This window comes from Aethalodelphis obliquidens, unplaced genomic scaffold (genome assembly GCF_003676395.1).
Source record: "Aethalodelphis obliquidens isolate GAN/ISIS:26980383/991018 unplaced genomic scaffold, ASM367639v1 scaffold2, whole genome shotgun sequence".
NCBI classification, from domain to species: domain Eukaryota; kingdom Metazoa; phylum Chordata; class Mammalia; order Artiodactyla; family Delphinidae; genus Aethalodelphis; species Aethalodelphis obliquidens.
The window spans coordinates 34,555,674-34,563,865 of NW_020837946.1; the positions used below are offsets into that span (position 1 = coordinate 34,555,674).

At 41.9% G+C, this 8,192-nt stretch overlaps 1 long non-coding RNA gene across 1 annotated transcript; it reads left to right on the plus strand.

Annotated features, from left to right (window-relative positions):
* Positions 1 to 1,610: 1,610 nt before the first annotated feature.
* LOC113629824 (uncharacterized) lies at positions 1,611 to 5,318 on the plus strand. Its single transcript, XR_003436707.1, has 3 exons — positions 1,611 to 1,755; positions 1,870 to 1,942; positions 2,913 to 5,318. It is a non-coding gene; the product is annotated as an uncharacterized LOC113629824 (long non-coding RNA).
* Positions 5,319 to 8,192: the final 2,874 nt, after the last annotated feature.

The following is an 8,192-nucleotide window of genomic DNA, read 5'->3' on the forward strand; positions in this document are numbered from 1 at the left end:
ACATCTGTTTTCTTGGTTCTGTCACGTCAGAAACCATATCAGAGAAAAAGCCACATCCCTAAAACTAGAACATAAATTACACCGAGGCAGGCGAGAAGGTCTTTGCTGCCCCCTGTTGGTGGGATCCTACTAACCCCTAACATTTTATTTCAAACATTTAAGCAATATGCTACTTGGTTTCCGTATTTTTACTCTTTGAGAGTTCTGGTCCTGGTTTTGCCACCTATTCGCTGTGAGACCTTGTTGAAATAATTAAATTTATTTGGACCTCAACCCTCCTCACCTATACCACAAGCTTATTAGTCTCTTTCAATGATAGGATTTGTGGTGCTAAGGATCCTAGGTTTTTAGAACTTTTACAGAAGATGGATAAGAAACTAGTGCAATGACCTAAAGCCCTCTAATGATGCAGATCAACATCTAATCTGTTATTACTGTTTGCACCTAGGCATGTGTAAAATATTTGCTGCAAACTCTATTTTTATTATGTTGAATCCAATTCAAGATAAAAATAACTGAAACAGATGAAAGTGGACATCATAAACTTCATAATCTTATACCTTTCTAACGACAGAAATGAAAACAGAAACTAGGACTTGATCTGGTTTAAGGCTTGCATGTGTTTCTCCAGAAAGAAAATGATCGTTTAAAGGAATTTACTGCGTTCCTTCTTGTTGGGGAGTGGGGGAAGAAGCATTAATTTTAGGCACCATATACTACTGAAACAACCTTATACTTTATTAATCCAGTAGTATTCTTATTATAAAAAGGCATTCTAAAGTTAAAATGAAATTGAAAATAGCCACACATAGTATCGTGACTCTCCCATGATATGGAGAGTCATGATATGGGATATATCCAGATGTATCTAGGGACCCTGCCCTGGAGAAAAAGCTTTCCACCTGTGCTAACAGAGCAAGACTCCTCCAGCTTACGGGAAGCACTCTGCCGAGGCTACAAGGGGGCAATTTATTGGGCAGAAGGGTCTGAGTCAGTGAGTAAATGTGACAGTGGCAGACAGATGGTATACTGTGGGAGAGAGCATGTGGGAGAGTTTGAAGAGCTGAAATATCTTGAGAGGGTCAGTGGTAAACACAGGTATGTTACTCACAAGAACAGTGACATCAACAAATAAAATCCAAATGACAGCGATAACATCAATCAATGAAAGACAGCCATAGAGGCATGTGATTATTTTCAATCCAAATCCTGAACTGTAGACGTGCAACTAAATATTACTCCCCTGGAAGCAGTCTCCTTGGGAGAGACCACACGCTTATCTCAAGAGTGCTGTCCTCCTCAAGACATTTGGGGAGCCCTCTGGGAGGGATGTTCTTTCAAAGCCTGTGGCCTCTGTGGCAATAAATGTTTATCCTTTGAAGGGGGTTTGCTTCATGGTAGGAGGTAAAAGACATTCAAAAGCCAGCGTGATGGATAAGGCAGAGGGTCAGATTGGCTAAAACATTTTTTGGTCCAAAGTCAAGTAAAGGGCTTTCCTGGTGGTGCAGTGGTGAAGAGTCTGCCAGACAATGCAGGGGACACAGGTTTGAGCCCTGCTCCAGGAAGATCCCACATGCCGTGGAGCAATTAAGCCCGTGCACCACAACTACTGAAGCCCGCGTGCCTACAGCCTGTGCTCCACAACGAGAGAAGCCACCGCAATGAGAAGCCTGCGCACTGCGGCGAGGAGTGGGCCCCGCTCACTGCAGCTGGAGAGGGCCCGTGCGCAGCGGCGAAGACCCAACGCAGCCAAAGGTAAATAAATAAATTTTAAAAAACGAGAAAAAGTTATTTAAAAAAAAAAAGTAAAAAGAGACCTATTTTTCTCGTGTAGTTTGTAAACCAAAATGTGTTCTGTTTTGTCTTCAGTTTCACCACAGAGGGGCACTTCCCCAGGCCGGTCCTGTGGGAACTTCCGTTTCCAATTAATTTACCTGACAAGGTCAGTATAAATCTAGGTATTTTATAGTCAATAGGCTCTTGACACCATGAAAGATGTCTTGTGATCCTCATGAATCCTCTTCTGGGGATTCCACTATAGTTAAAATTGTTCCCGGTGAAGCACTATTGAACCCTTCCCATGGCTGCAGTACAGATGCAGGCAGCCCAGAGCTGACAAGGAACGAGGGCGTCAGGTGTGAGTGAGGGCAGAGTAACGATGGCCCGTGGGCAACACACAGTCACAACCTTCCTTCTGGGGAAGCTGCCCCCCAGGGAAGGCCATGGATGAGGATTCCATCTTTGAAGAATTCACTTTGAACACTGGACTGCAGATAGACTGAGATTACCATCAGTGGTTAAAGGCCCTCACAGAGAGAGACAGCCGTTCTAACTCAAGCAGCTAGAATGTGAACAGAACAGGATCCCGAGGAAGCCAACAGAAACACAAAGCCCCAGCATTCAAAGAGGGGTGTTTAGACTGGGCTGCAGGCACAACCCAACAATTCTTTCATACAGAGACACTGAGGGCTAACAAGGATAACTCTGTGGTATGTTAGTTATATGTAGATTATAGTTTATAGTTAATAATTTATAGCTATATATGACATATTATAGTTGCTATAATATAGAATTACCCTAAAAGGTTGAATAAATTGTGTCATTCTCATTCACATTGATTACCAGTTCAGTTGCTCTCAACGAATCCATTAGTTGTCTTTTTAAATCTCCTTTGGGGGCTGTTAACATAGGCTTTCTGGATGGGATAGACCCTCAACAGACAATGGCAGACAGGGCCTGGGTGGGGGGACCAGGAAGGCAGCACCCACCTCCCTTAGAACCTGGTCATTCAAGTGGCTTATGCCACGAAGATCTGAAATTAAGTAGTCCGTCTGATTTGGCCTTGTGGAAGCACAGATGGATGTAGCAGGAAACGGCAGCAATACTGAGTGACACAACCTTTCCTCACTAAGGTACCCACACCCGGAGGTGGGCCAAGAGAACACAGAGCCATGATCTGCTGTGAAGCCCAGGTTCTCAAGTGACTCACCGCTGTGTTTTCGCCTCTGGGAGCTGTGTGGCGGCCTCTCCCAGGCTGTCCTGCCCAAAAGCGAGATATCGTCATTCAGATTCTGTAAGCCTGGAAAAGAAGGCGAGTAGGGAAAGAAGGCTCCAGTGGACATATGGTGACAACTTTTTCGTTCGTAAATGTCCCATTTTTCTGATTATTAAAGTAACATATACTCATTTTGGACCATCTTGTAAATACAGAAAGTAAGAAAAAGAGAGTCAAAATAGCTTAGAACCCCTGAAAAAATATGGACGGAAACCATTAGAACCCTTTCTTGCTCCACAAAGTCGGCGCTCCCTCCCGGGTGATGGGTCCATCTCCAGCCTCTCCCCTCGTGGTCCAGCAGCAGCACGTTTTCCATCTCCAGCCCCTGGCATGCGCTGCGCTCATCCTCTTTACCTGGTTATCCCCACTTACCCTTTGATCTCAGCTAGGAGAAGCCTTCTCTAACTCCCCTATAAAATCGGTCCTCCTGTTATCTCTTCCCCTAACACCATGCACCTCTCCTTTGGAGCACTTGTCCAGTTGAAATTTTAGTTTGTGTGATTATTTGTTTGACATCTATCTTCATGCTTAAACTGTAGGTTTTGTGAGGGTGGCGTCCATGCCTTTTTTTTTTAAAGACCATTGTATCCCAGTGCCTAGCACAATGCTTGCTTGCTTCCTCGTCTAACTTGACCAAACCCTCCCCATCTTTAAGGTTAAGCCTGAATTCCACACCCTTTCCCTGTGCCTTCAGTAATTCTCTCTTTCTCTCATTTCCTACTAATTTGTATCCAGTTCTACATGACTGGCACGGAATCGTTCTCTAAATGGGTCACATTCCTAGGTGACGCTTTCAGCAAGTGCTAACCTGACTTCCTGCTTCCCTCTCTTCCTCCACCCATTAACAAATATTCCTGTGCACCTACTGTGTGCCTGGCACTGTTCTAGGGCCGAGAGCAGACAAGTTCTTCTCTAACAGGAAGCCAGCATTTTAGCAGGGGAAGACAGCCATCACCAGATCAATGAATAAATAAGGACAGTAATTTCAGATATGATTGAGTGCTGTGAAGAACCAAAGCCAGGTAGTAGGGTAGGTGTGAGAACAGGGGCTTGTAAACACTTCCTGGTGATTCCAGCAATGGTGGTTATAAAGCGTCACCATGCAGGAGTGAGGTTTAGGGGGAAAAATCTCAACTAACGAATCTCTACCTTGTAAATTACTCTCCTCCACCTTTCCATTCCATCCCATATTATAGTCGTGATTTTTAAAAAGGAAAATATTTTTTTCACTTCATAATTGCTTGTTTATAAGAATTTTCTGGCATCACAGGCACTGCACAAATTCTGTTTCATACAATAATTCACTCAGCAGAGGGAGCTCATGCTTTAATTTTGGGAAGTTGGACAGAAAGCAAGATTCTTTAAAAAGAACCTGAAATAAATGCTGCAACTCTCATTTTAAATAAGGTTTTCTTTGAGTACTTCTTGGAGCTAAGACCATTTGACTAATACATAAATAGATGTGACTGATGAATTCATTTTGGGGAAGAATTTTCTTTAATAAGGTTCTGTTTTACATATCAAATAGGCTAATTTAGAACAGGTATCCCAGCTCAGGAGTCTAAGGATTCATCTAGAAAGAAGACAGCTGTCCACTTGTCCACCTTTCTGTTAAATTGCACTCTGAACTCAGAACATGAACTTATTTGACTCATTCTAACATGACTGTGATTTGACACTGAATGTGTGCATGTTGAGGTCCCTGCCTTTGAAATTATAAAACAGATATTTATTTAGACTTCAAAGAATGTTTACTACAACATGAGCCAAGGTCAAAGGCAGAGTGAAGATTGAGAGAATGAGTTAATCTCTTAAAGAGCCAGAACCATGAAGTTGACTCAGCAGTTCTGAAACCACAGGTGAAATCAGCAGCAGTAACAGCTGGGGTTTTGTGTGTGTAAACTACAATTTTCAGTTTCCCAGAGGACTACCATAATGACAGAAAAGGTGTATTAGGTAGACTTTCTCTTACTGTACATATCTGATTAGTAATTCTGCATTCTAATTCTCATTTCTACAAGATAGAAAGCAACATTTAAAAACACACTGTCTTATTAGCAAAGTCAAACATTTATTAATAGAAAATTGAGGAAAAAAACATTAAGAAGAGCATAAAAAACACAAGATATTTATTTTAGATTAGCACTTGCAACTTTATATCTAGCTTTAAAATTAATGTATGCAGTGTGGGGTTATTTTGCTCTGTTTTTAAAATTGACGTATAGTTGATTTACAATGTTGTATTAATTTCTGCTGTATAGCAAAGGGATTCAGTTGTACATATATATATATATATATATATATATACATTCTTTTTTATATATTCTTTTCCATTATGGTTTATCATAGGATACTGAATATAGTTCTCTGTGCTATACAGTAGGACCTAGTTGTTTATCCATTCCATATATAATAGCTTACGTCTGCTAACCCCAACTCCCCACTCCATCCCTCCCCCAACCCCCTCCCCCTCGGCAACCACAAGTCTGTTCTCTATGTCGGTGAGTCTATTTCTGTTTCATATGTATGCAGTGTTTAAAATGGTTATTTATTTTTGTCTTTTCCTCACTTAAAAATCCCCAAATTCTCCTTCATTAAAATTTAAAAATCGCCTTAACTGGGCTAATCCAAAAACAGTACAATTTTGAAAGCATCCCTTAGATTGTAGAGGAAGATTCCACTGATGAAAAAGAAAATATTGGGAATTCCTTGGCGGTCCAGTGGTTAGGACTCCATGCTTTCACGGCCTAGGGCCTGGGTTCAATCTAAGATCCTGCAAGCCGAGTGGTACAGCCAAATAGTATCACACTTATCGCTCTTTTTCTACGTCTATCTTTCCCACAATACGATGAGTTCCTAGAGAAGAAATCATGTCTTTTTCATTATTTAGCAGCATATAGCCCAGTGCCTGGCACATGGTAAGTGCTTAATAACTATACAATTAGTAAACAAATGAGTGTTTTGGGATTGCATTGGGTCTTTGTTGCTGCGTGTGGGCTTTAGTTGCGGCGAGCGGGGGCCACTCTTCATTGTGGTGCGCGGGCTTCTCACTGCGGTGGCTTCTCTCGTTGCGGAGCATGGGCTCGAGGCGCAGGGTTCAGTAGTTGTGGCTCGCGGGCTCTAGAGCGCAGGCTCAGTAGTTGTGGTGCACGGGCTTAGTTGCTCCGCGGCATGTGGGATGTTCCCAGACCAGGGTTCGAACCCGTGTCCCCTGCGTTGGCAGGCGGCTTCTTAACCACTGCACCACCAGGGAAGTCCCCCAAATGAGTGTTTTAAAATGATTTTATTTTACCTGTACTTTTCACAGAGTAATATTGGTCTATGGGATTGAGTACAAAAAAATAAAAAGAAAGAATTGAGTTCTAAATAGTTAAAAAAAAAAAAGCCTCTCCTTGTTGGATACCTTTGGGACAGGCTGCTTGGAGAAGGGAAAGCTGAAGGAGTGAGGGCCTGGTGACTATTTTGACCTGTGAAAACACCACGGGCTGTTTAACAGGGAATGTGGTCGCTGTTGCCCTCTGCTGCTGGAGGGGAGAAACTCACTAAGCCTGCTTGAACAATGGAGGTAGCTAGGGCAGCTAGAGGAGTTTCTGGGTGAATCAGCAAATATTTGTTGAGCCACAGCTCTGTGTAGAAAACTGAGTCTGAAGAGAAAATGTACAAGAATGGGCATCAACAGAAAATCTACAGACAACAAATGCTGAAGAGGGTGTGGAGAAAAGGGAACCCTCTTGCACTGTTGGTGGGAATGTAAATTGATACAGCCACTATGGAGAACAGTATGGAGGTTCCTTAAAAAACTAAAACTAGAACTACCATACGACCCAGCAATCCCACTACTGGGCATATACCCTGAGAAAACCATAATTCAAAAAGAGTCATGTACCACAATGTTCATTGCAGCTCTATTTACAATAGCCAGGACATGGAAGCAACCTAAGTGTCCATCGACAGATGAACCGATAAAGAAGATGTGACACATATATACAATGGAATATTACTCAGCCATAAAAAGAAATGAAATTGGGTCATTTGTAGAGACATGGATGGATCTAGAGACTGTCATACAGAGTGAAGTAAGTCAGAAGGAGAAAAACAAATATTGTATATTAACGCATATATGTGGAACCTAGAAAAATGGTACAGGTGAACCGGTTTGCAGGGCAGAAATAGAGACACAGATGTAGAGAACACACATATGGACACCAAGGGGGGAAAGCGGTGGGGGTGGGGGTGGGGGTGGGATGAATTGGGAGATTGCGATTGACATGTATTCCCTGATATGTATAAAATAGATAACTAATAAGAACCTGCTATATAAAAAAATAAATAAAATTAAAAATTTTAAAAAGTTTAAAAAAAAAAAGAGAGACAATGTACAATCTTTACCAGGATTTTCTGAATTTTCGAAAGATCAGATGTGGTTGAGCATCACACTGGAAAGTATGATTTCTTCCAGCCTCATGATCCTGTGATTTGGTTAGTGGCGAGTAGCCTTAGCTTTCTTTAGCAGAACCATCTGTAACATAAGGGTCTCGTTATAATAAATGAGAACACACCTTTTGTCTTAGTCACTATAAATAATTCCAGCATCCTTGCAAGAGAGATAATAATTGGATGGAACATTTCCTTAAACTTTGTATCAGGCCCTTACAGGTAGGAGAATTATCATTAGTGGGAAAGAAGCCAGCTAGATTTCATGTTGCAAATAACACTGTGACCTAGAAGCAATTATCATAGGCCTAATAAGCAAAGTGAAATAAAACTGTGACAGATGAGGCTTGTTTTCGACCACATTCTAGAGTTGGACTGAGGTGGAATTGCTCTTTAGAAGCCAGAGATTTTAATTATATAACAAGCTGGCTATTAGTTGGGCAAAAGAGTGAGTTTGAATCGCCAGGTATGTATTTTGATTTGTGAGCAGATGCTGTGACACATCTTCTTCCATTAATTTTGATTTTCAATCAAAGTAGGAACTGTGGTGTCATTGCTGTCACCATCACAAGTGTTCCCCACAAGGGGAGCTTTAGGGTCCTTCATTTTCAGTCCCAGAGGTCATTTATGGTTCCTAGGGTGATCCAGGGGGTCCTCTCCCCATAGAAAGCCAGACATTTCTTTTTGGGCTCTTTTGCCAATC